Below are 24,581 nucleotides of genomic sequence, written 5' to 3'. Positions count from 1 at the left end.
CTCTACACTGTCCCCCATCAAACACTCCCAGGACAGGGACAGCACGGGGTTAGATACAGAGTAAAGCTCCCTCTACACTGTCCCCCATCAAACACTCCCAGGACAGGGACAGCACGGGGTTCGATACAGAGTAAAGCTCCCTCTACACTGTCCCCCATCAAACACACCCAGGGACAGGGACAGCACAGGGTTAGATACAGAGTAAAGCTGAAAGAGAAAGAGAGATAGAGAAGTCTCTTAGCTGGACAAAGAGAGAGAGAGAGAGAGAGGAAAGAGAGAGGGAGAGAGAAAGAGAGGGAGAGAGAAAGAGAAAGAGAGAGAGAGAAGGATCTTGGCTGGACAAAGACAGAGAGAGGAAAGAGAGAGGGAGAGAGAAAGATAAAGAGAGAGAGAGAAGGGTCTTAGCTGGACAAAGAGAGGGAGAGAAGAAAGGGAGAGGGAGAGAGAAAGAGGAAGAGAGAGAGAGGAAAGAGGGATGGAAAGATAAAGAGAAAGAGAGAGAAGGATCTTAGTTGGACAGAGAGAGAGAGGAAAGAGAGAGCGAGAGAGAAAGAGAAAGAGAGAACGAAGGGTCTTAGCAGAAAGAGAGAGATGAAAAGGAGAGAAAAGGTAGGAAAACTTAAATTAGAATTGAGGGAAATGGAGTTATAAGATGAACAAAGAGAGAGAGGAAAGAGAGATGGAGAGAGAAAGAGAGAGAGAGGCAAAAGAGAGAGAGAGAAGGTTCTTAGCTGAGCAAAAAGAGAGAGAATTTGAACTTTTGAAGTTGCAACTTAGACGGCAAAGTCAAGTGAACAGGAGATTAAAAGAGAAGGGAATGATATATACAAATATGTCCAAATTCTGCCACGTTTTGAAGACAGAGATGTTGAAGCCTTCTTTATTTCAGTTGAAAAGTTGGCTCGGCAGATGGAGTGGCCTGGGGATTTATGAGTAATGCTAGCTCAGACTAAACTGGGAGGCAGAGCTAGTGAGGTTGTGGCCGCGCTGTCAGGTTAGGGGGCAAGAGATTATGAAGAGGTCAAACAGGCTATTTTAAGTGCTAATGAATTGATACCAGAAGCATTTCGACAACGATTCAGAAACATAAGGAAGGAACCAGGTCAGACGTATGTTGAGTTTGAAAGAATTAAACAGAGTCATTTTGATGGATGGGTGTGGGCCTTAAAGATAAATAAGATCTATGAGTGTCTAAGAGAGATTATTCTGCAGGAGGAGTTTAAAATCTCATTCCCAGAGATGGTAAGAATTCACATGGAGGGACAGAAAGTTCAGGAAGCGAGAAGGGCAGCTGAATTAGCAGGTGAGTACATGCTGGTGCATAAGGCAAGCTTCCGGCCAGAATTTCGTCCTGTGAGGGATAGAAGTTGGGAGAAAAGTGAGATCCTACATTCCGAAACCAAGAGTAAGAGAGCACCGATGGGATTTTACCACAGGACAAAAAGAAGCCCAAGAGAGTGGAAAGGAGGTGAAAGGTTTCCACTCTGGTAAAGTGGGGACACGTAAAGTCACAGCGCTGGCCGTTAAAGAAAGGCATTGTGGGAAAAGATGTAGTGAAAGAAGCTAAGACCATGGCATTGGTGCAGGTAGTAAAGGAGACCCCAATAAGAGCTGAGGAGCTGCAGGAGAGTGCACAGCTTGGACAGGGACTGGGTATGGAGTTAGTAACTGATCTCTACAAAGAATTCGCCTCTGTGGATAAAGTTTACTCAGAAAGAACAGGGGAGGAAGGACAAGAAGTTATCATTTTGAGAGATACAGGATCTAACCATTCGTTCCGAGTAAGAGTTGAGCATATTTGCACACTTTCCGACTGTTACCCGAGAGTGGGGTAATTTTGTGGGACACATGGACAGAAATGTACGGTTCCCCTCCGTAAGATCGGGTTGGAGTGCCAACTCAAGACTGGGGATGTTACAGTGGGGGTGATTGACAGAGTGTCGGTTCCAGGAATCCAGTTTGTTCTTGAGAATGATTTGGCAGGGGTCCAAAGTGGGAGTGACACCCCCTTGTTGTGGAGAAGCCCGAGGTAGGCTCAGAAACCGAGGAATTAAAACAGAAATATCCTGGTATTTTCCCAGACTGTGTGGTAACCAGATCCCGCTGTCATAAGTCACAGCACAAAGTGAAGAGCAAAGAGAAAGCTGAAGGAGTTGAGGTTCAGTTAGCGGATACCCTGTTTGACGTAATGGTGCAGGAAAAACTGAACAGTGTTTAATCCTGAAAGGCTAAGGGACTTGCAATAGCAAGACAAGACGATAAAAGATATATATACGTGGGTGCATATTCTGAAAACAAGGCAGAGAACGCTCCGGAGAGTTATTATCTGAAAGATAGAATCCTAAGACGGAAATGGAGACCACGGCGGGTTAGTGCAGAGGGAAATGGGCCGAAGTGCAGCAGCTTGTGTTACTGGTAGCATACAGACAGGAGATGTTACGGGTAGCAAATGAAGTGCCTGTTGGAGATCACCTTGGGGGTACAAAAGACTCAGGCTAAGGTACAAAAACATTTTTATTGGCCTGGAATGCACAAGGATGTGGTTAACATTTGCCGTATGTGTTGTACATGCCAAATGGTGGGTTTAGCCACAGTAAAACCAGCACATTTGTTGCCAATTCCCCCATTTGAAGAACCTTTCGCGCGGGTTGTAATTGATTGTGTCGGTCCCCCCCCCCGAGAACTAAAAGTGGGAACCAGTTAACCATAATGGATGGGTCTACCAGATTTCCGGAGGCAATTCCATTACGGAGTATTAAGGCAAAAAAAGGTGGTGGACGAGTTTTCTTCACACGATATGGGCTACCCAGAGAGATTCAGTCCGACCAAGGGTCAAAATTTCCCTGCTAGGCTGTTTAAGGAGGTTATGGAGAGCTTAGGTATAATCCAGTGCGTATCATCCTGAATCCCAGGGAGCTTTATAAAGGGGGCATCAGACTTTGAAGACCATGCTTGAGAACGTACTGTCAGGATTACCCGAATGATAAAGGTATCTCATTGGTATTGTTTGCAATGAGGGATGCCCCAAATGAATCTACTCAGTTCGCTCCCTTTGAGTTCATGTTCTGTCATGAAGTGGGAGGCCCTTTGAAACTAATTAAGGAAAAATTGACAGGACCAAAGTCAGAGGTCTCATGCCGAGATTATATATCGGAGCTGAGGGAGAGATTAAATCGCGTAGGTGAGTTAACACCCAAAGAGAGCACAGTCTAGAATGGTGCAGGTGGCAGATAAAAGCTCTGAGACGCAGACATTTTCCCCGAGGGGATGACGTGTTAGTGCTGTTACCAGTGATAGGAGATTCCTTCAAAGCCAGGTTTAGTGGTCCCTATCACATTGAGAAAAAGTTGAGTCAGGTGAACTAATTGGTAAAGATACCAAATAGGAAAAAAAAACTGCATCGGGTATGTAATGTGAATATGTTGAAACTGTATTATACTAGAGAGAAAGAACTGTCATAAGTCACAGCACAAAGTAAAAAGCAAACAGAAAGATGAAGGAGTTGAGGTTCAGTTAGGAGACAGCTGTTAGTTACTGCCCCACAGAGTGAGGAATCAAATTCAGATGATGTGGATTTTGATGTGCATCAAAATATGCTAAACAATGAAGAAGCCCTTGAGGAGTGGGATAGGTTAGTAAGCTCTCTGTCTCAGGAGCATAAAGTGCATTTGAAAGATTTGTTGCTGCAGTATAAGGATTTGTGTAAGAATCAGGTGGGGAGAACTAATGCTATTGTACATGAGGTAGATGAAGGGAATGCTGCGCCAATAAAACAACACCCCTATTGGCTCAATCCTGTCAAAGCCTGACAGGTCCAGATGGAGGTGGAGGCCATGCTCGACGAGAACATCATCGAACTGAGCCAGAGCACGTGGAGTTTGCTGATCGTCTTAGTTCCCAAACTGGGTGGGACTCAACGCTTGGACTGTGGGAAGGTCAGCGCCATTACAAAATCGGACTCATATCCAATTCTGAGATTGAAGGACTGGATTGAGAGAGCCAGACAAGCCAGCTAACATCACCAAGTTGGACTTACTGTGTGGTTACTGGCAGGTACCTTTATCAGAGACGATGATAGAAACTTCTGCATTTGTAACCCCAAAATGGGCTATATCAGTTAAAGTCATGCCCTTTGGAATGAAGAACGCGCCAACCACATTCCAAAGACTCATGAACAGAGTTGTGTCTGGGGTTAACAAACTGCACAGTCTGTTTGGACGATGTAGTGATCTTTAGTAAGGCCTGGAAAGATTACATGGTACAGTTGGCAGGGCTCTTTGAACCTCTATGAGGGGCAAAACTGGTGATTAACTTAAACAAAACTGAATTCGTGAAAGCTGAGGTGACCTTCTTGGGTCATAACATCGGTCACGGAAGGTTGACCCCAGGGAAGGCAAAGACGAAGACCATTGAGGAGTTTCCACAATCAACACCTCGAAGAAAGAGGGGCTTCGATTCATCGGACTCAGCGGATTCTATCGGAAGTTTGTTCCCAACTTCAGCAGCTGTAGTGGCACCGTTAACCGATTGGCTGAGGGTGAACACAAAGTTTCGGAGGACAGAACAATGCCAGGAGGCATTCGACCATTTGAAATCGATATTAACCACCAAACCCGTTTGAGCCACCCCAGACATTTCAAAACCTTTTAAAGTCGCCATTGATGCGAGTGACGTAGGAGTTGGAGCTGTACTCCAACAGGAAGATGAGGATGGGATTGAACTGCCAGTTGGTTAGTTATCGAAGAGACTGAACAGGAAATACTCCACAATTGAAAAGGATCTATTGAGTTTGGTACTGGGCCTTACAACATTAACTAGAGGGGCATAGGTTTAGGGTGGGAGGGGAAAAATATAAAAGAGACCTAGGGGGCAACCTTTTCACCCAGAGGGTGGTACGTGTATGGAATGAGCTGCCAGAGGATGTGGGGGAGGCTGGTACAATTACAGCATTTAAGAGGCATCTGGATGGGTATATGAATAGGAAGGATTTAGAGGGATATGGGCCGGGTGCTGGCAGATGGGACTAGATTGGGGTGGGATATCTGGTCGGCATGGACAGGTTGGACTGAAGGGTCTGTTTCCGTGCTGTACATATGTATGACTCTATGTCAGGAATAATGTGCCAGCGACTGTAATGTACACGGATCACAATCCTCTTACATTGTTGGAACGCTTTAAAGACAAGAATATGGGACCATTTCATGTTACAGACTTTTAATTTACAAATTGTCCATGTAAGAATGTAATCGCAGATGCGTCACTATGGATTTAACGGGTAAAGTGCAGGTGAGGTTGGTATCGATTCAATATTATATAGATATGGGAAGAAGTTAATATGAACTTAAAGTCATATGTATGTCATGGCAATGTGATTAAGGAATAAGTTAAGGGGGGGGAGGTGTTATGAAGGTGTAGGTGTGGACGTACCTTTGAGAGAGTGAGTAGAAGCTGGCATGGACTTGGTGTGCCGAGATATTTTAAAAATGTAACGTTTGACCGTGAACCAAACAGCTGGACCTGAGTTGCCATGCTACACAACAAGTTCGAATTTGGCCAGTCAGATTAAATTATGCCCCAAGATACCAAAATCCAATTGAATTTCAATGTTAATGTTTCGACAACGTCAAGCTGATGAGACAATCCGATGTTTTGGGGGACATAGCGTCGGGGTTTTGAACAGTTGGACAGAGTGGCAAAAAGCAACGAGAGACTGCGCCCGCACAATTGCTCCCTGGAAGGGACCTGTCCATCTGCAATCTGAAGCAGAAGACCACAGAAAGGAAGACAGAGAGAGACACAGGAGGATCGACACAGCTAACTGGTTTTTTTGAATTTATTTGTGAAACTTAATCGGGTGGGGGGGTGGCGGGAATATCGGATCAGCATATTGCTGGAGGAACGGAGGGAGATAAATCGATCTCCCAAAGGAGGGTTACAGGAAACAGAGTTGTTGTTAAATGTTGGCTTATTTTCACTTGGACTTAAATAACACGACATTGAGAATTTTCTTTAAATACTAGGAGATGGGAGGTTCTCTGTCAATCATACTTGACTGGATGATGAGGCAAGGTGAGCTTCTCTGTGTTTTTGGTTTAAATTCGCAGAAGGGTTTACCCAGAGTCTTAACGGTTCTGACCTTCTGACAGTGCGGCACTCCCTCAACACTGACCCTCCGACAGTGCGGCACTCCCTCAGTACTGACCCTCCGACAGTGCGGCACTCCCACAGTACTGACCCTCCGACAGTGCGGCACTCCCTCAGTACTGACCCTCCGACAGTGCGGCACCCCCTCAACAGTGACCCTCCGACAGTGCGGCACTCCCTCAGTACTGACCCTCCAACAGTGCGGCACTCCCTCAGTACAGACCCTCCGACAGTGCGGCGCTCCCTCAGTACTGACCCTCCGACAGTGCGGCACTCACTCAGTACTGACCCTCCGACATTGCAGCACTCCCTCAGTACTGACCCTCCAACAGTGTGGCACTCCCTCAGTACAGACCCTCCGACAGTGCAGCACTCCCTCAGTGCTAACCGTCCAACAGTGCGGCACTCCCTCAGTACTGACCCTCCGACAGTGCGGCACTCCCACAGTACTGACCCTCCGACAGTGCGGCACTCCCTCAACACTGACCCTCCGACAGTGCGGCACTCCCTCAACACTGACCCTCCGACAGTGCGGCACTCCCTCAACACTGACCCTCCGACATTGCAGCACTTCCTCAGTACTGACCCTCCAACAGTGTGGCACTCCCTCAGTACTGACCCTCCGACAGTGCGGCACTCCCTCAGTACTGACGGAGCGCCGCACTGTCGGATCAGAACAGAGGGAGTGCCACACTGTCGGACAGTCAGCACTGAGGGAGCACCGCACAGTCGTAGGGTCAGTACTAACAGAGTGCCGCACTGTCGGATGGTCAGCAGTGAAGGAGTGCCGCACTGTCGTAGGGTGAGTACTGAGGGAGACCCGCACTGTCGGAGGGTCAATACTGAGGGAGTGCCGCACTGTCAGAGAGTCAGTACTGAGGGAGTGCTGCACTGTTGTACGGTTAGTACAGAGGGAGTGCAGCACTATCAGAGAATCAGTGCTGAGGGAACACCGCACTGTAGGACGGTCGGTGCTGTGGGAGTGCTGCATTGTCAGGGGGTCAGTACGAAGGGAGTGCCGCACTGTCAGAGTGTCCGGACTGAGGGAGTGGTACACTATCGGACGGTCAGTACTGAGTGAGTGCCGCACTGTCGGAGGGTCAGTACTGAGGGAGTGCTGCACTGCCAGATGGTCAGTACTGAGGGATGCCACATTGTCGGAGTGTCTGAACTGAGGGAGTGCCTCGCCGTCAGAGGGTCAGTACTGAGGGAGCGTTGCACTGTCAGAGGGTCAGTACTGAGTGAGTGCCACACTGTCGGAAGGTCAGAGCTGAGGGAGTGCCGCACTGTCGGAGGGTCAGTACTGAGGGAGTGCTGCACCATCAGAGGGTCAGTACTGAGGGAGCGCCACACAGTTGGATGGTCAGGACTGAGGGAGTGCCGCACTGTCCGTGGGTCAGTACTGAGTGAGTGCTGCACTATCGGAGGGTCAGTGCTGAGGGTGCGCTGCACTGTTGGAGGGTCAGTACTGTGGGAGTGCCGCACTGTCGGAGGGTCAGTACTGAGGGAGTGCCGCACTGTCGGAGGGTCAGTACTGAGGGAGTGCCGCACTGTCGGAGGGACAGTACTGAGGGAGTGCCGCACTGTTGGATGGTCAGTACTGAGGGAGTGCCGCACTGTCGGAGGGTCAGTACTGAGGAAGAACCGCATTGTGGGAGTGTCAGTACTGTGTGAGTGCCGCACTGTCGGAGGGTCAGTACTGACAGAGTGCCGCACTGTTTAAGGGTCAGTAGTGAGGGAGCGCCGCACTGTCGGTGGGTCAGTACTGAGGGAGTGCCGCACTGTTGGAGGGTCAGTACTGAAGGAGTGCCGCACTGTTGGAGGTTCAGTACTGTGGGAATGCCGCACTGTCGGAGGGTCAGTACTGAGGGAGCGCCACACTGTCGGAGGGTCATTACTGAGCGAGGGCCGCACTGTCGGAGGGTCAGTACTGTGGGGGTGCCGCACTGTTGGAGGGTCAGTACTGAGGGAGTGCCGCACTGTTGGAGGGTCAGTACTGAGGGAGTGCCGCACTGTCATAGGGTCAGTACTGAGGGAGGGCCGCACTGTCGGAGGGTCAGTACTGAGGGAGGGCCGCACTGACGGAGGGTCAGTACTGTGGGAGTGCCGCACTGACGGAGGGTCAGTACTGAGGGAGCGTCACACTGTCGGAGGGTCAGTACTGAGGGAGGGCCGCACTGTCAGAGGGTCAGTACTGAGGGAGCGCCGCACTGCCAGAGGGTCAGTACTGAGGGAGTGCCGCACTGTCGGAGGGTTAGTACTGAGGTAGTGCTGCACTGTTGGAGGGTCAGTACTGAGGGAGCGCTGCACTGTCGGAGGGTCAGTACTGAGGGAGTGCTGCACTGTCGGAGGGTCAGTACTGAGAGAACGCTGCACCGTTTAAGGGTCAGTATGGAGGGAGTGCCGCACTGTCAGAGGGTCAGTACTGAGGGAGCATCGCACTGTCGGAGGTTCAGTACTGAGTGAGTGCCGCACTGTCAGACGGTCAGTACTGAGGGAGCGCTGCACTGTCGGAGTGTCAGTACTGAGGGAGTGCTGCACTGTCGGAGGGTCAGGACTGAGGGAGTGCCGCACTGTCGGAGGGTCAGTACTGAGTGAGTGCTGCACTGTCGGAGGGTCAGTACTGTGGAAGCGCCGCACTGTCGGAGGGTCAGTACTGAGTGAGTGCCGCACTGTCGGAGGGTCAGTACTGAGGGAGTGCTGCACTGTCGGAGGGTCAGTACTGAGGGAGCGCTGCACTGTTAAAGTGTCAGTACTGAGGGAGCACCTCACAGTCGTAGGGTCAGTACTGAGGGAGCACCGCACTGTCAGATGGTCAGTAATGAGGGATTGCCGCACTGTCGGAGGGTCAGTACTGAGAGAGCGCCGCACTGTCGGATGGTCAGTACTGAGGGAATGACGCACTGTCGGATGGTCAGTAGTGAGGGAGTGCCGCACCGTCGGAGGGTGAGTGCTGAGGGAGTGCCGCACTGTCGGAGGGTCATTGCTGAGGGAGTGCCACATTGTGGGAAGGTCAGAGCTGAGGGAGTGCCGCACTGTCGGAGGGTCAGTACTGAGGTAGTGCTGCACTGTTGGAGGGTCAGTACTGAGGGAGTGCTGCACTGTCGGAGGGTCAGTACTGTGGGAGCGCCGCACTGTCGGAGGATCAGTACTGAGGGAGTGCTGCACTGTCGGAGGGTCAGTACTGACGGAGTGCTGCACTGTCGGAGGGTCAGTACTGAGGGAGCATCGCAGTGTCGGAGGTTCAGTACTGAGTGAGCGCCGCACTGTCGGATGGTCAGTACTGAGGGAATGACGCACTGTCGGATGGTCAGTACTGAGGGAGCGCCGCACTGTCGGAGGGTCCGAACTGAGGGAGTGCCGCACCGTCGGAGGGTGAGTGCTGAGGGAGTGCCGCACTGTCGGAGAGGCCGTACTGAGGGAGTGCTGCACTGTCGGAGGGGCATTGCTGAGGGAGTGCCACATTGTGGGAAGGTCAGAGCTGAGGGAGTGCTGCACTGTCGGAGGTTCAGTACTGTGGGAGCGCCGCACTGTCGGAGGGTCAGTACTGAGGGAGTGCTGCACTGTCGGAGGGTCAGTACTGAGGGAGCGCTGCACTGTTTAAGGGTCAGTACGGTGGGAGTGCCGCACTGTCGGAGGTTCAGTACTGAGGGAGTGCTGCACTGTCGGAGGGTCAGTACTGAGCGAGTGCCGCACTGTCAGACGGTCAGTACTGAGGGAGCGCTGCACTGTCGGAGGGTCAGTACTGAGGGAGTGCCGCACTGTCGGAGGGTCAGTACTGAGCGAGTGCCGCACTGTCAGAGGGTCAGTACTGAGGGAGTGCTGCACTGTCGTACGGTCAGTACTGAGGGAGCTCCGCACTGTCAGATGGTCAGTACTGAGGGAGTGCCGCATTGTCGGAGTGTATGATCTGAGGGAGTGCCGCACTGTCGGAAGGTCAGAGCTGAGGGAGTGCCGCACTGTCGGAAGGTCAGAGCTGAGGGAGTGCCGCACTGTCGGAGGGTTAGTACTGAGGTAGTGCTGCACTGTTGGAGGGTCAGTACTGAGGGAGTGCCGCACTGTCAGAGGGTCAGTACTGAGGGAGTGCTGCACTATCAGAGGGTCAGTACTGAGGGAGCGCCGCACTGTCAGATGGTCAGTAATGAGGGATTGCCGCACTGTCGGAGTGTCAGTACTGAGGGAGTGCCGCACAGTAAGAGGGTCAGTACTGAGGGAATGCCGCACTGTAGGAGGGTCAGTACTGAGGGAGCACCGCACTATCGGAGGTTCAGTACTGAGGGATCGCCGCACTGTCGGAGGTTCAGTACTGAGTGAGTGCCACACTGTCGGAGGGTCAGGACTGACGGAGTGCCACACTGTCGGAGGGTCAGTGCTGAGGGAGCGCCACACTGTCGGAGGGTCAGTACTGAGGGAGTGCCGCACTGTCAGAGGGTCAATGCTGAGGGAGCGCCGCACTGTCGGAGGGTCAGTTCTGAGGGAGTGCCGCACTGTCGGAGGGTCAGTACTGAGGGAGTGCGCAGTGTCGGTGGGTCAGTGCTGAGGGAGAGCCACACTGTTGGAGGGTCAGTGTTGAGGGAGTGCCGCACTGTCGGAGGGTCAATGCTGAGGGAGCGCCGCACTGTCGGAGGGTCAGTTCTGAGGGAGTGCCGCACTGTCGGATTATCAGTCCTGAGGGAGTGCCGCACTGTCAGAGGGTCAGTACTGAGTGAGTGCCACACTGTCGGAGGGTCAGTACTGAGGGAGTGCCACACTGTCAGAGGGTCGCACTGTCGGAGGGTCAGTACTGAGTGAGTGCTGCACTGTCAGAGGGTCAGTACTGTGGGAGAGCCGCACTGTCAGAGGGTCAGTACTGAGGGAGTGCCGCACTGTCAGAGGGTCAGTGCTGAGGGAGTGCCGCACTGTCGGAGGGTCAGTACTGAGGGAATGCCGCACTGTCGGGGGGTACGTACTGAGGGAGTGCCGCAGTCTCAGAGGGTCAGTACTGAGGGAGTGCCGCACTTCGGAGGGTCAGTACTGAGGGAGTGCAGCACTGTCGGAGGGTCAGTACTGAGGGAGCGCCGCACTGTCGGAGGGTCAGTACTGATGGGAGCGCCGCACTGTCGGAGGGTCAGTACTGAGGGAGTGCCGCACTGTCGGAGGGTCAGGACTGAGGGAGTGCCGCACTTTCGGAGGGTCAGTACTGAGTGAGTGCCGTAATGTCGGAGGGTCAGTACTGAGAGAGTGCCGAACTGTCAGAGGGTCAGTACTGAGGGAGTGCCGCACTTTCGGAGGGTCAGTACTGAGGGAGTGCCGCACTGTCGGAGGGTCAGTACTGAGTGGGTGCGGTATTGTCAGAGGGTCAGTACTGAGGGAGTGCCGCACTGTCGGAGGGTCAGTACTGAGGGAGTGCCACACTGTCAGAGGGTCGCACTGTCGGAGGGTCAGTACTGTGGGAGAGCCGCACTGTCAGAGGGTCAGTACTGAGGGAGTGCCGCACTGTCAGAGGGTCAGTGCTGAGGGAGTGCCGCACTGTATAAGGGTCAGTACTGAGGGAATGCCGCACTGTCGGGGGGTCCGTACTGAGGGAGTGCCGCAGTCTCAGAGGGTCAGTACTGAGGGAGTGCCGCACTGTCGGGGGGTCAGTACTGAGGGAGTGCCGCACTGTCGGAGGGTCAGTACTGAGGGAATGCCGCATTGTCGGAGGGTCAGTACTGAGGGAGTGCCACTCTGTCGGAGGGTCAGTACTGAGGGAGTGCCGCACTGTCAGAGGGTCAGTACTGAGTGAGTGCCGCACTGTCGGAGGGTCAGTACTGAGTGGGTGCGGTATCGTCAGAGGGTCAGTACTGAGGGAGTGCCGCACTGTCGGAGGGTCAGTACTGAGGGAGTGCCACACTGTCAGAGGGTCGCACTGTCGGAGGGTCAGTACTGACGTAATGCCGCATTGTCGGAGGGTCAGTACTGAGGGAGTGCCGCACTGTAGGAGGGTCAGTACTGAGGGAGAGCCGCACTGTAGGAGGGTCAGTACTGAGTGAGTGCCGCACTGTCAGGGGGTCAGTACTGAGGGAGTGCCGCACTGTCGGGGGGTCCATACTGAGGGAATGCCGCACTGTCGGGGGGTCCATACTGAGGGAGTGCCGCACTGTCCGAGGGTCAGTACTGAGGGAGTGCCGCACTGTCCGAGGGTCAGTACTGAGGGAGTGCAGCACTGTTGGAGGGTCAGTACTGAGGGAGTGCCGCACTGTCGGGGGGTCAGTACTGAGGGAGTGCCGCACTGTCGGGGGGTCAGTACTGAGGGTGTGCCGCACTGTCGGAGGGTCAGTACTGAGTGAGTGCAGCACTGTTGGAGGGTCAGTAATGAGGGAGTGCCGCACTGTCGGGGGGTCCGTACTGAGGGAGTGCCACACTGTCGGAGGGTCAGTACTGAGTGAGTGCCGCACGGTAAGAGGGTCAGTACTTAGTGAGTGCAGGACTGTTGGAGGGTCAGTACTGAGGGAGTGCCACTCTGTCGGAGGGTCAGTACTGAGGGAGTGCCGCACTGTAAGAGGGTCAGTACTTAGTGAGTGCAGCACTGTTGGAGGGTCAGTACTGAGGGAGTGCCGCACTGTCAGAGGGTCAGTACTGAGTGAGTGCCGCACTGTCGGAGGGTCAGTACTGAGTGGGTGCGGTATTGTCGGAGGGTCAGTACTAAGTGAGTGCCGCACTGTCAGAGGGTCAGTACTGAGGGAGTGCCGCACTGTCAGAGGGTCAGTACTGAGGGAGTGCCGCACTGTCAGAGGGTCAGTACTGAGGGAGTGCCGCACTGTCAGAGGGTCAGTACTGAGGGAGTGCCGCACTGTCAGAGGGTCAGTACTGAGGGAGTGCCGCACTGTCGGAGGGTCAGTACTGTGGGAGAGCCGCACTGTCAGAGGGTCAGTACTGAGGGAGTGCCGCACTGTCAGAGGGTCAGTGCTGAGGGAGTGCCGCACTGTCGGAGGGTCAGTACTGAGGGAATGCCGCACTGTCGGGGGGTCCGTACTGAGGGAGTGCCGCAGTCTCAGAGGGTCAGTACTGAGGGAGTGCCGCACTGCCGGAGGGTCAGTACTGAGGGAGTGCCGCACTGTCGGATGGTTCATACTGAGGGAATGCCGCACTGTCGGAGGGTCAGTACTGAGGGAGTGCCACTCTGTCGGAGGGTCAGTACTGAGGGAATGCCGCATTGTCGGAGGGTCAGTACTGAGGGAGTGCCACTCTGTCGGAGGGTCAGTGCTGAGGGAGTGCCGCACTGTCGGAGGGTCAGTACTGAGGGAGTGCCGCACTGTCGGAGGGTCAGTACTGAGTGAGTGCCGCACTGTCGGAGGGTCAGTACTGAGTGAGTGCAGCACTGTTGGAGGGTCAGTACTGAGGGAATGCCGCACTGTCGGGGGGTCAGTACTGAGGGAGTGCCGCACCGTCAGAGGGTCAGTACTGAGGGAGCGCTGCACTGTTTAAGGGTCAGTACTGAGGGAGCGCCGCACTGTCGGAGGGTCAGTACTGAGGGAGCGCTGCACTGTCGGAGGGTCAGTACTGAGGGAGTGCCGCACTGTCGGAGGGTCAGTACTGAGGTAATGCCGCATTGTCGGCGGGTCAGTGCTGAGGGAGAGCCGCACTGTAGGAGGGTCAGTACTGAGTGACTGCAGCACTGTTGGAGGGTCAGTACTGAGGGAATGCCGCACCGTCGGAGGTTCAGTACTGATGGAGAGCCGCACTGTCAGAGGGTCAGTACAGAGGGTGTGCGCAGTGTCGGAGGGTCAGTGCTGAGGGAGAGCCGCACTGTTGGAGGGTCAGTGTTGAGTGAGTGCCGCAGTGTCGGAGGGTCAATGCTGAGGGGGCGCCGCACTGTCGGAGGGTCAGTACTGAGGGAGTGCTGCACTGTCGGAGGGTCAATGCTGAGGGAGCGCCGCACTGTCGGAGGGTCAGTTCTGAGGGAGTGCCGCAGTCTCAGAGGGTCAGTACTGAGGGAGTGCCGCACTGTGGGAGAGTCAGTACTGAGGGAGTGCCGCATTGTCGGAGGGTCAGTACTGAGTGAGTGCCGCACTGTCGGAGGGTCAGTACTGGGTGAGTGCCGCACTGTCGGGGGGTCAGTACTGGGTGAGTGCCGCACTGTCGGGGGGTCAGTACTGAGGGAGTGCCGCACTGTCGGAGGGTCAGTACTGAGTGAGTGCAGCACTGTTGGAGGGTCAGTACTGAGGGAGTGCCGCACTGTCGGGGGGTCCGTACTGAGGGAGTGCCGCAGTCTCAGAGGGTCAGTACTTAGGGAGTGCCGCACTGTATAAGGGTCAGTACTGAGGGAGTGCCGCCCTGTCAGAGGGTCAGTACTGAGGGAGCGCTGCACTGTTTAAGGGTCAGTACTGAGGGAGCGCCGCACTGTCGGAGGGTCAGTACTGAGGGAGCACTGCACTGTCGGAGGGTCAGTACTGAGTGAGTGCCGCACTGTCGGAGGGTCAGTGCTGAGGGAGTGCAGCACTGTCGGAGGGTCAGTGCTGAGGGAGTGCAGCACTGTCGGAGGGTCAGTGCTGAGGGAGTGCAGCACTGTCGGAGGGTCAGTACTGAGTGAGTGCCGCACTGTCGGAGGGTCAGTACTGAGTGACTGCAGCACTGTAGGAGGGTCAGTTCTGAGGGAATGCCGCACTGTCGGGGGGTCATACTGAGGGAGTGCCGCAGTCTCAGAGGGTCAGTACTGAGAGAGTGCCGCACTGTCGGAGGGCCAGTACTGAGGGAGTGCCGCACTTTCGGAGGGTCAGTACTGAGTGAGTGCCGCACTGTCGGAGGGTCAGTACTCAGAGAGTGCCGCACTGTCGGGGGGTCCGTACTGAGGGAGTGCCGCAGTCTCAGAGGGTCAGTACTTAGGGAGTGCCGCACTGTATAAGGGTCAGTACTGAGGGAGTGCCGCCCTGTCAGAGGGTCAGTACTGAGGGAGCGCTGCACTGTTTAAGGGTCAGTACTGAGGGAGCGCCGCACTGTCGGAGGGTCAGTACTGAGGGAGCACTGCACTGTCGGAGGGTCAGTACTGAGTGAGTGCCGCACTGTCGGAGGGTCAGTGCTGAGGGAGTGCAGCACTGTCGGAGGGTCAGTGCTGAGGGAGTGCAGCACTGTCGGAGGGTCAGTGCTGAGGGAGTGCAGCACTGTCGGAGGGTCAGTACTGAGTGAGTGCCGCACTGTCGGAGGGTCAGTACTGAGTGACTGCAGCACTGTAGGAGGGTCAGTTCTGAGGGAATGCCGCACTGTCGGGGGGTCATACTGAGGGAGTGCCGCAGTCTCAGAGGGTCAGTACTGAGAGAGTGCCGCACTGTCGGAGGGCCAGTACTGAGGGAGTGCCGCACTTTCGGAGGGTCAGTACTGAGTGAGTGCCGCACTGTCGGAGGGTCAGTACTCAGAGAGTGCCGCACTGTCGGAGGGTCAGTACTGAGGGAGTGCCGCACTTTCGGAGGGTCAGAGCTGAGAGAGTGCCACACTGTCGGAGGGTCAGTACTGAGGGAGTGCCGCACTTTCGGAGGGTCAGTACTGAGGGAGTGCCGCACTGTCAGAGGGTCAGTACTGAGGGAGTGCCGCACTGTCAGAGGGTCAGTACTGAGGGAGTGCCGCGCAGTCAGAGGGTCAGTACTGAGGGAGCGCTGCACTGTTTAAGGGTCAGTACTGAGGGAGCGCCGCACTGTCGGAGGGTCAGTACTGAGGGAGTGCCACACTGTCGGAGGGTCAGTGCTGAGTGAGTGCAGCACTGTTGGAGCGTCAGTACTGAGGGAGTGCCGCACTGTCGGAGGGTCAGTACTGAGGGAGCGCCGCACTGTATAAGGGTCAGTACTGAGGGAGTGCCGCACTGTCGGGGGGTCCGTACTGAGGGAGTGCCGCACTGTCGGGGGCTCCATACTGAGGGAATGCCGCACTGTCGGGGGGTCCATACTGAGGGAGTGCCGCACTGTTGGAGGGTCAGTACTGAGGGAGTGCCGCACTGTCGGAGGGTCAGTACTGAGGAAGCGCCGCACTGTCAGAGGGTCAGTACTGAGGGAGTGCCGCACTGTCGGAGGGTCCATACTGAGGGAGTGCCGCACTGTCGGAGGGTCAGTACTGAGTGAGTGCCGCACTGTAAGAGGGTCAGTACTTAGTGAGTGCAGCACTGTTGGAGGGTCAGTACTGAGGGAGTGCCGCACTGTCGGGGGGGTCAGTACTGAGGGAGTGCCGCACTGTCGGGGGGTCAGTACTGAGGGAGTGCCGCACTGTCGGACGGTCAGTGCTGAGTGAGTGCCGCACTGTCGGGGGGTCAGTACTGAGGGAGTGCCGTTCTGTCGGGGGGTCCATACTGAGGGAATGCCGCACTGTCGGGGCGTCCATACTGAGGGAGTGCCGCACTGTCCGAGGGTCAGTACTGAGGGAGTGCCGCACTGTCCGAGGGTCAGTACTGAGGGAGTGCAGCACTGTTGGAGGGTCAGTACTGAGGGAGTGCCGCACTGTCGGGGGGTCAGTACTGAGGGAGTGCCGCACTGTCGGGGGGTCAGTACTGAGGGTGTGCCGCACTGTCGGAGGGTCAGTACTGAGTGAGTGCAGCACTGTTGGAGGGTCAGTAATGAGGGAGTGCCGCACTGTTGGAGGGTCAGTACTGAGGGAGTGCCGCACTGTCCGAGGGTCAGTACTGAGGGAGTGCAGCACTGTTGGATGGTCAGTACTGAGGGAGTGCCGCACTGTCGGGGGGTCAGTACTGAGGGAGTGCCGCACTGTCGGAGGGTCAGTGCTGAGTGAGTGCAGCACTGTTGGAGGGTCAGTACTGAGGGAATGCCGCACTGTCGGGGGGTCCATACTGAGGGAATGCCGCACTGTCCGAGGGTCAGTACTGAGGGAGTGCCGCACTGTCGGAGGGTCAGTACTGAGGGAGTGCAGCACTGTTGGAGGGTCAGTACTGAGGGAGTGCCGCACTGTCGGGGGGTCAGTACTGAGGGAGTGCCGCACTGTCGGGGGGTCAGTACTGAGGGAGTGCCGCACTGTCGGAGGGTCAGTACTGAGTGAGTGCAGCACTGTCGGAGGGTCAGTACTGAGGGAGTGCCGCACTGTCGGGGGGTCCGTACTGAGGGAGTGCCGCAGTCTTAGCGGGTCAGTACTGAGGGAGTGCCGCACTGTTGGAGGGTCAGTACTGAGGGAGTGCCGCACTGTATAAGGGTCAGTACTGAGGGAGTGCCGCACTGTCGGAGAGTCAGTGCTGCGTGAGTGCAGGACTGTTGGAGCGTCAGTACTGAGGGAGTGCCTCACTGTCGGATGGTTCATACTGAGGTAATGCCGCATTGTCGGAGGGTCAGTACTGAGGGAGTGCCACTCTGTCGGAGGGTCAGTACTGAGGTAATGCCGCATTGTCGGAGGGTCAGTACTGAGGGAGTGCCACTCTGTCGGAGGGTCAGTACTGAGGGAGTGCCGCACTGTCAGAGGGTCAGTACTGAGTGAGTGCCGCACTGTCGGAGGGTCAGTGCTGAGGGAGTGCAGCACTGTCGGAGGGTCAGTACTGAGTGACTGCAGCACTGTTGGAGGGTCAGTACTGAGGGAGTGCCGCAGTCTCAGAGGGTCAGTACTGAGGGAGTGCCGCACTGTTGGAGGGTCAGTATTGACTGAGTGCCGCACCGTCGGAGGTTCAGTACTGATGGAGAGCCGCACTGTCAGAGGGTCAGTACAGAGGGAGTGCGCAGTGTCGGAGGGTCAGTGCTGAGGGAGAGCTGCACTGTCGGAGGGTCAGTACTGAGGGAGTGCCGCACTGTCGCAGGGTCAGTACTGAGGGAGCGCCGCACTGTCGGAGGGTCAGTCCTGAGGGAGTGCCGCACTGTCGGAGGGTCAGTACTGAGGGAGTGCCGCACTGTCGGTGGGTCAATGCTGAGGGAGCGCCGCACTGTCGGAGGGTCAGTTCTGAGGGAGTGCCGCACTGTCGGAGGGTCAGTACTGAGGGAGTGCCGCACTGTCGGAGGGTCAGTACTGAGGGAGCGCCGCACTGTCGGAGGGTCAGTACTGAGGGAGTGCCGCACTGTCGGTGGGTCAATGCTGAGGGAGCGCCACACTGTCGGAGGGTCAGTTCTGAGGGAGTGCCGCACTGTCGGAGGGTCAGTACTGAGGGAGTGCCGCACTGTCGGAGGGTCAGTACTGAGGGAGCGCCGCACTGTCGGAGGGTCAGTACTGAGGGAGTGCCGCACTGTTGGGGGGTCCGTACTGAGGGAGTGCCGCAGTCTCAGAGGGTCAGTACTGAGGGAGTGCCGCACTGTCGGAGGGTCAGTACAGAGGGAGTGTGCAGTGTCGGAGGGTCAGTGCTGAGGGAGAGCTGCACTGTTGGAGGGTCAGTGTTGAGGGAGTGCCGCACTGTCGGTGGGTCAATGCTGAGGGAGCGCCGCACTGTCGGAGGGTCAGTTCTGAGGGAGTGCCGCACTGTCGGAGGGTCAGTACTGAGGGAGTGCCGCACTGTCGGAGGGTCAGTACTGAGGGAGCGCCGCACTGTCGGAGGGTCAGTACTGAGGGAGTGCCGCACTGTTGGGGGGTCCGTACTGAGGGAGTGCCGCAGTCTCAGAGGGTCAGTACTGAGGGAGTGCCGCACTGTCAGAGGGTCAGTACTGAGGGACTGCCGCACTGCCGGAGGGTCAGTACTGAGGGAGCGCCGCACTGTCGGAGGGTCAGTACTGAGGGAGCGCCGCACTGTCGGAGGGTCTGTACTGAGGGAGTGCCGCACTGTCGGAGGGTCAGTACTGAGGGAGTGCCGCACTTTCGGAGGGTCAGTACTGAGTGAGTGCCGTAATGTCGGAGGGTCAGTACTGAGAGAGTGCCGAACTGTCGGAGGGTCAGTACTGAGGGAGTGCCGCACTTTCGGAGGGTCAGTACTGAGTGACTGCCGCACTGTCGGAGGGTCAGTACTGAGAGAGTGCCGCACTGTCGGAGGGTCAGTACTGAGGGAATGCCACACTTTCGGAAGGTCAGTACTGAGGGAGTGCCGCACTGTCGGAGAGTCAGTGCTGAGGGAGTGCCGCACTGTCGGAGGGTCAGAGCTGAGAGAGTGCCACACTGTCGGAGGGTCAGTACTGAGGGAGTGCCGCACTTTCGGAAGGTCAGTGCTGAGGGAGAGCCGCACTGTCGGAGGGTCTGTACTGAGTGACTGAAGCACTGTTGGAGGGTCAGTACTGAGGGAATGCCGCACTGTCGGGGGGTCCGTACTGAGGGAGTGCCGCAGTCTCAGAGGGTCAGTACTGAGGGAGCGCTGCACTGTCGGAGGGTCAGTAATGATGGAGAGCCGCACTGTCAGAGGGTCAGTACTGAGGGAGTGCCGCACTGTCAGAGGGTCAGTACTGAGGGAGCGCTGCACTGTATAAGGGTCAGTACTGAGGAAGTGCCGCACTGTCGGAGAGTCAGTGCTGAGTGAGTGCAGGACTGTTGGAGCGTCAGTACTGAGGGAATGCCGCACTGTCGGAGGGTCAGTACTGAGGTAGTGCCGCACTGTCGGAGGGTCAGTACTGAGGGAATGCCGCACTGTCGGAGGGTCAGTACTGAGGGAGTGCCGCCCTGTCGGAGGGTCAGTACTGAGGGAGTGCCGCACTGTCGGACGGTCAGTACTGAGGGAGTGCCGCACTGTCGGAGGGTCAGTACTCAGAGAGTGCCGCACTGTCAGAGGGTCAGTACTGAGGGAGTGCCGCACTGTCGGAGGGTCAGTACTGAGGGAGTGCCACACTGTTGGAAGGTCAGTCCTGAGGGAGTGCCGCACTGTCGGAGGGTCAGTACTGAGTGAGTGCCGCACTGTCGGAGGGTCAGTACTGAGTGAGTGCAGCACTGTTGGAGGGTCAGTACTGAGGGAATGCCGCACTGTCGGGGGGTCAGTACTGAGGGAGTGCCGCACCGTCAGAGGGTCAGTACTGAGGGAGCGCTGCACTGTTTAAGGGTCAGTACTGAGGGAGCGCCGCACTGTCGGAGGGTCAGTACTGAGGGAGCGCTGCACTGTCGGAGGGTCAGTACTGAGGGAGTGCCGCACTGTCGGAGGGTCAGTACTGAGGTAATGCCGCATTGTCGGAGGGTCAGTGCTGAGGGAGAGCCGCACTGTAGGAGGGTCAGTACTGAGTGACTGCAGCACTGTTGGAGGGTCAGTACTGAGGGAATGCCGCACCGTCGGAGGTTCAGTACTGATGGAGAGCCGCACTGTCAGAGGGTCAGTACAGAGGGTGTGCGCAGTGTCGGAGGGTCAGTGCTGAGGGAGAGCCGCACTGTTGGAGGGTCAGTGTTGAGTGAGTGCCGCAGTGTCGGAGGGTCAATGCTGAGGGGGCGCCGCACTGTCGGAGGGTCAGTACTGAGGGAGTGCTGCACTGTCGGAGGGTCAATGCTGAGGGAGCGCCGCACTGTCGGAGGGTCAGTTCTGAGGGAGTGCCGCAGTCTCAGAGGGTCAGTACTGAGGGAGTGTCGCACTGTGGGAGAGTCAGTACTGAGGGAGTGCCGCACTGTCGGAGGGTCAGTACTGAGTGAGTGCCGCACTGTCGGAGGGTCAGTACTGGGTGAGTGCCGCACTGTCGGGGGGTCAGTACTGGGTGAGTGCCACACTGTCGGGGGGTCAGTACTGAGGGAGTGCCGCACTGTCGGAGGGTCAGTACTGAGTGAGTGCAGCACTGTTGGAGGGTCAGTACTGAGGGAGTGCCGCACTGTCGGGGGGTCCGTACTGAGGGAGTGCCGCAGTCTCAGAGGGTCAGTACTTAGGGAGTGCCGCACTGTATAAGGGTCAGTACTGAGGGAGTGCCGCCCTGTCAGAGGGTCAGTACTGAGGGAGCGCTGCACTGTTTAAGGGTCAGTACTGAGGGAGCGCCGCACTGTCGGAGGGTCAGTACTGAGGGAGCACTGCACTGTCGGAGGGTCAGTACTGAGTGAGTGCCGCACTGTCGGAGGGTCAGTGCTGAGGGAGTGCAGCACAGTCGGAGGGTCAGTGCTGAGGGAGTGCAGCACTGTCGGAGGGTCAGTGCTGAGGGAGTGCAGCACTGTCGGAGGGTCAGTACTGAGTGAGTGCCGCACTGTCGGAGGGTCAGTACTGAGTGACTGCAGCACTGTAGGAGGGTCAGTTCTGAGGGAATGCCGCACTGTCGGGGGGTCATACTGAGGGAGTGCCGCAGTCTCAGAGGGTCAGTACTGAGAGAGTGCCGCACTGTCGGAGGGCCAGTACTGAGGGAGTGCCGCACTTTCGGAGGGTCAGTACTGAGTGAGTGCCGCACTGTCGGAGGGTCAGTACTCAGAGAGTGCCGCACTGTCGGAGGGTCAGTACTGAGGGAGTGCCGCACTGTCAGAGGGTCAGTACTGAGGGAGTGCCGCGCAGTCAGAGGGTCAGTACTGAGGGAGTGCCGCAGTCTCAGAGGGTCAGTACTGAGGGAGTGCCGCACTGTGGGAGAGTCAGTACTGAGGGAGTGCCGCACTGTCAGAGGGTCAGTACTGAGGGAGTGCCGCGCAGTCAGAGGGTCAGTACTGAGGGAGCGCTGCACTGTTTAAGGGTCAGTACTGAGGGAGCGCCGCACTGTCGGAGGGTCAGTACTGAGGGAGTGCCACACTGTCGGAGGGTCAGTGCTGAGTGAGTGCAGCACTGTTGGAGCGTCAGTACTGAGGGAGTGCCGCACTGTCGGAGGGTCAGAACTGAGGGAGCGCCGCACTGTATAAGGGTCAGTACTGAGGGAGTGCCGCACTGTCGGGGGGTCCGTACTGAGGGAGTGCCGCACTGTCGGGGGGTCCATACTGAGGGAATGCCGCACTGTCGGGGGGTCCATACTGAGGGAGTGCCGCACTGTTGGAGGGTCAGTACTGAGGGAGTGCCGCACTGTCGGAGGGTCACTACTGAGAAAGCGCCGCACTGTATAAGGGTCAGTACTGAGGGAGTGCCGCACTGTCGGAGGGTCCATACTGAGGGAGTGCCGCACTGTCGGAGGGTCAGTACTGAGTGAGTGCCGCACTGTAAGAGGGTCAGTACTTAGTGAGTGCAGCACTGTTGGAGGGTCAGTACTGAGGGAGTGCCGCACTGTCGGGGGGGTCAGTACTGAGGGAGTGCCGCACTGTCGGGGGGTCAGTACTGAGGGAGTGCCGCACTGTCGGACGGTCAGTGCTGAGTGAGTGCCGCACTGTCGGGGGGTCAGTACTGAGGGAGTGCCGCACTGTCGGGGGGTCCATACTGAGGGAATGCCGGACTGTCGGGGCGTCCATACTGAGGGAGTGCCGCACTGTCCGAGGGTCAGTACTGAGGGAGTGCCGCACTGTCCGAGGGTCAGTACTGAGGGAGTGCAGCACTGTTGGAGGGTCAGTACTGAGGGAGTGCCGCACTGTCGGGGGGTCAGTACTGAGGGAGTGCCGCACTGTCGGGGGGTCAGTACTGAGGGAGTGCCGCACTGTCGGAGGGTCAGTACTGAGTGAGTGCAGCACTGTTGGAGGGTCAGTAATGAGGGAGTGCCGCACTGTTGGAGGGTCAGTACTGAGGGAGTGCCGCACTGTCCGAGGGTCAGTACTGAGGGAGTGCAGCACTGTTGGATGGTCAGTACTGAGGGAGTGCCGCACTGTCGGGGGGTCAGTGCTGAGTGAGTGCAGCACTGTTGGAGGGTCAGTACTGAGGGAATGCCGCACTGTCGGGGGGTCCATACTGAGGGAATGCCGCACTGTCCAAGAGTCAGTACTGAGGGAGTGCCGCACTGTCGGAGGGTCAGTACTGAGGGAGTGCAGCACTGTTGGAGGGTCAGTACTGAGGGAGTGCCGCACTGTCGGGGGGTCAGTACTGAGGGAGTGCCGCACTGTCGGGGGGTCAGTACTGAGGGAGTGCCGCACTGTCGGAGGGTCAGTACTGAGTGAGTGCAGCACTGTCGGAGGGTCAGTACTGAGGGAGTGCCGCACTGTCGGGGGGTCCGTACTGAGGGAGTGCCGCAGTCTTAGCGGGTCAGTACTGAGGGAGTGCCGCACTGTTGGAGGGTCAGTACTGAGGGAGTGCCGCACTGTATAAGGGTCAGTACTGAGGGAGTGCCGCACTGTCGGAGAGTCAGTGCTGCGTGAGTGCAGGACTGTTGGAGCGTCAGTACTGAGGGAGTGCCTCACTGTCGGATGGTTCATACTGAGGTAATGCCGCATTGTCGGAGGGTCAGTACTGAGGGAGTGCCACTCTGTCGGAGGGTCAGTACTGAGGTAATGCCGCATTGTCGGAGGGTCAGTACTGAGGGAGTGCCACTCTGTCGGAGGGTCAGTACTGAGGGAGTGCCGCACTGTCAGAGGGTCAGTACTGAGTGAGTGCCGCACTGTCGGAGGGTCAGTGCTGAGGGAGTGCAGCACTGTCGGAGGGTCAGTACTGAGTGACTGCAGCACTGTTGGAGGGTCAGTACTGAGGGAGTGCCGCAGTCTCAGAGGGTCAGTACTGAGGGAGTGCCGCACTGTTGGAGGGTCAGTATTGACTGAGTGCCGCACCGTCGGAGGTTCAGTACTGATGGAGAGCCGCACTGTCAGAGGGTCAGTACAGAGGGAGTGCGCAGTGTCGGAGGGTCAGTGCTGAGGGAGAGCTGCACTGTCGGAGGGTCAGTACTGAGGGAGTGCCGCACTGTCGCAGGGTCAGTACTGAGGGAGCGCCGCACTGTCGGAGGGTCAGTCCTGAGGGAGTGCCGCACTGTCGGAGGGTCAGTACTGAGGGAGTGCCGCACTGTCGGTGGGTCAATGCTGAGGGAGCGCCGCACTGTCGGAGGGTCAGTTCTGAGGGAGTGCCGCACTGTCGGAGGGTCAGTACTGAGGGAGTGCCGCACTGTCGGAGGGTCAGTACTGAGGGAGCGCCGCACTGTCGGAGGGTCAGTACTGAGGGAGTGCCGCACTGTCGGTGGGTCAATGCTGAGGGAGCGCCACACTGTCGGAGGGTCAGTTCTGAGGGAGTGCCGCACTGTCGGAGGGTCAGTACTGAGGGAGTGCCGCACTGTCGGAGGGTCAGTACTGAGGGAGCGCCGCACTGTCGGAGGGTCAGTACTGAGGGAGTGCCGCACTGTTGGGGGGTCCGTACTGAGGGAGTGCCGCAGTCTCAGAGGGTCAGTACTGAGGGAGTGCCGCACTGTCGGAGGGTCAGTACAGAGGGAGTGCGCAGTGTCGGAGGGTCAGTGCTGAGGGAGAGCTGCACTGTTGGAGGGTCAGTGTTGAGGGAGTGCCGCACTGTCGGTGGGTCAATGCTGAGGGAGCGCCGCACTGTCGGAGGGTCAGTTCTGAGGGAGTGCCGCACTGTCGGAGGGTCAGTACTGAGGGAGTGCCGCACTGTCGGAGGGTCAGTACTGAGGGAGCGCCGCACTGTCGGAGGGTCAGTACTGAGGGAGTGCCGCACTGTTGGGGGGTCCGTACTGAGGGAGTGCCGCAGTCTCAGAGGGTCAGTACTGAGGGAGTGCCGCACTGTCAGAGGGTCAGTACTGAGGGACTGCCGCACTGCCGGAGGGTCAGTACTGAGGGAGCGCCGCACTGTCGGAGGGTCAGTA

Source organism: Chiloscyllium plagiosum, unplaced genomic scaffold (genome assembly GCF_037043375.1).
Source record: "Chiloscyllium plagiosum isolate Xiang-an unplaced genomic scaffold, Cpla_swu_hap1 HiC_scaffold_40, whole genome shotgun sequence".
Taxonomy (NCBI): Eukaryota; Metazoa; Chordata; class Chondrichthyes; order Orectolobiformes; family Hemiscylliidae; genus Chiloscyllium; species Chiloscyllium plagiosum.
Note: the sequence above shows the minus strand (reverse complement) of the source record.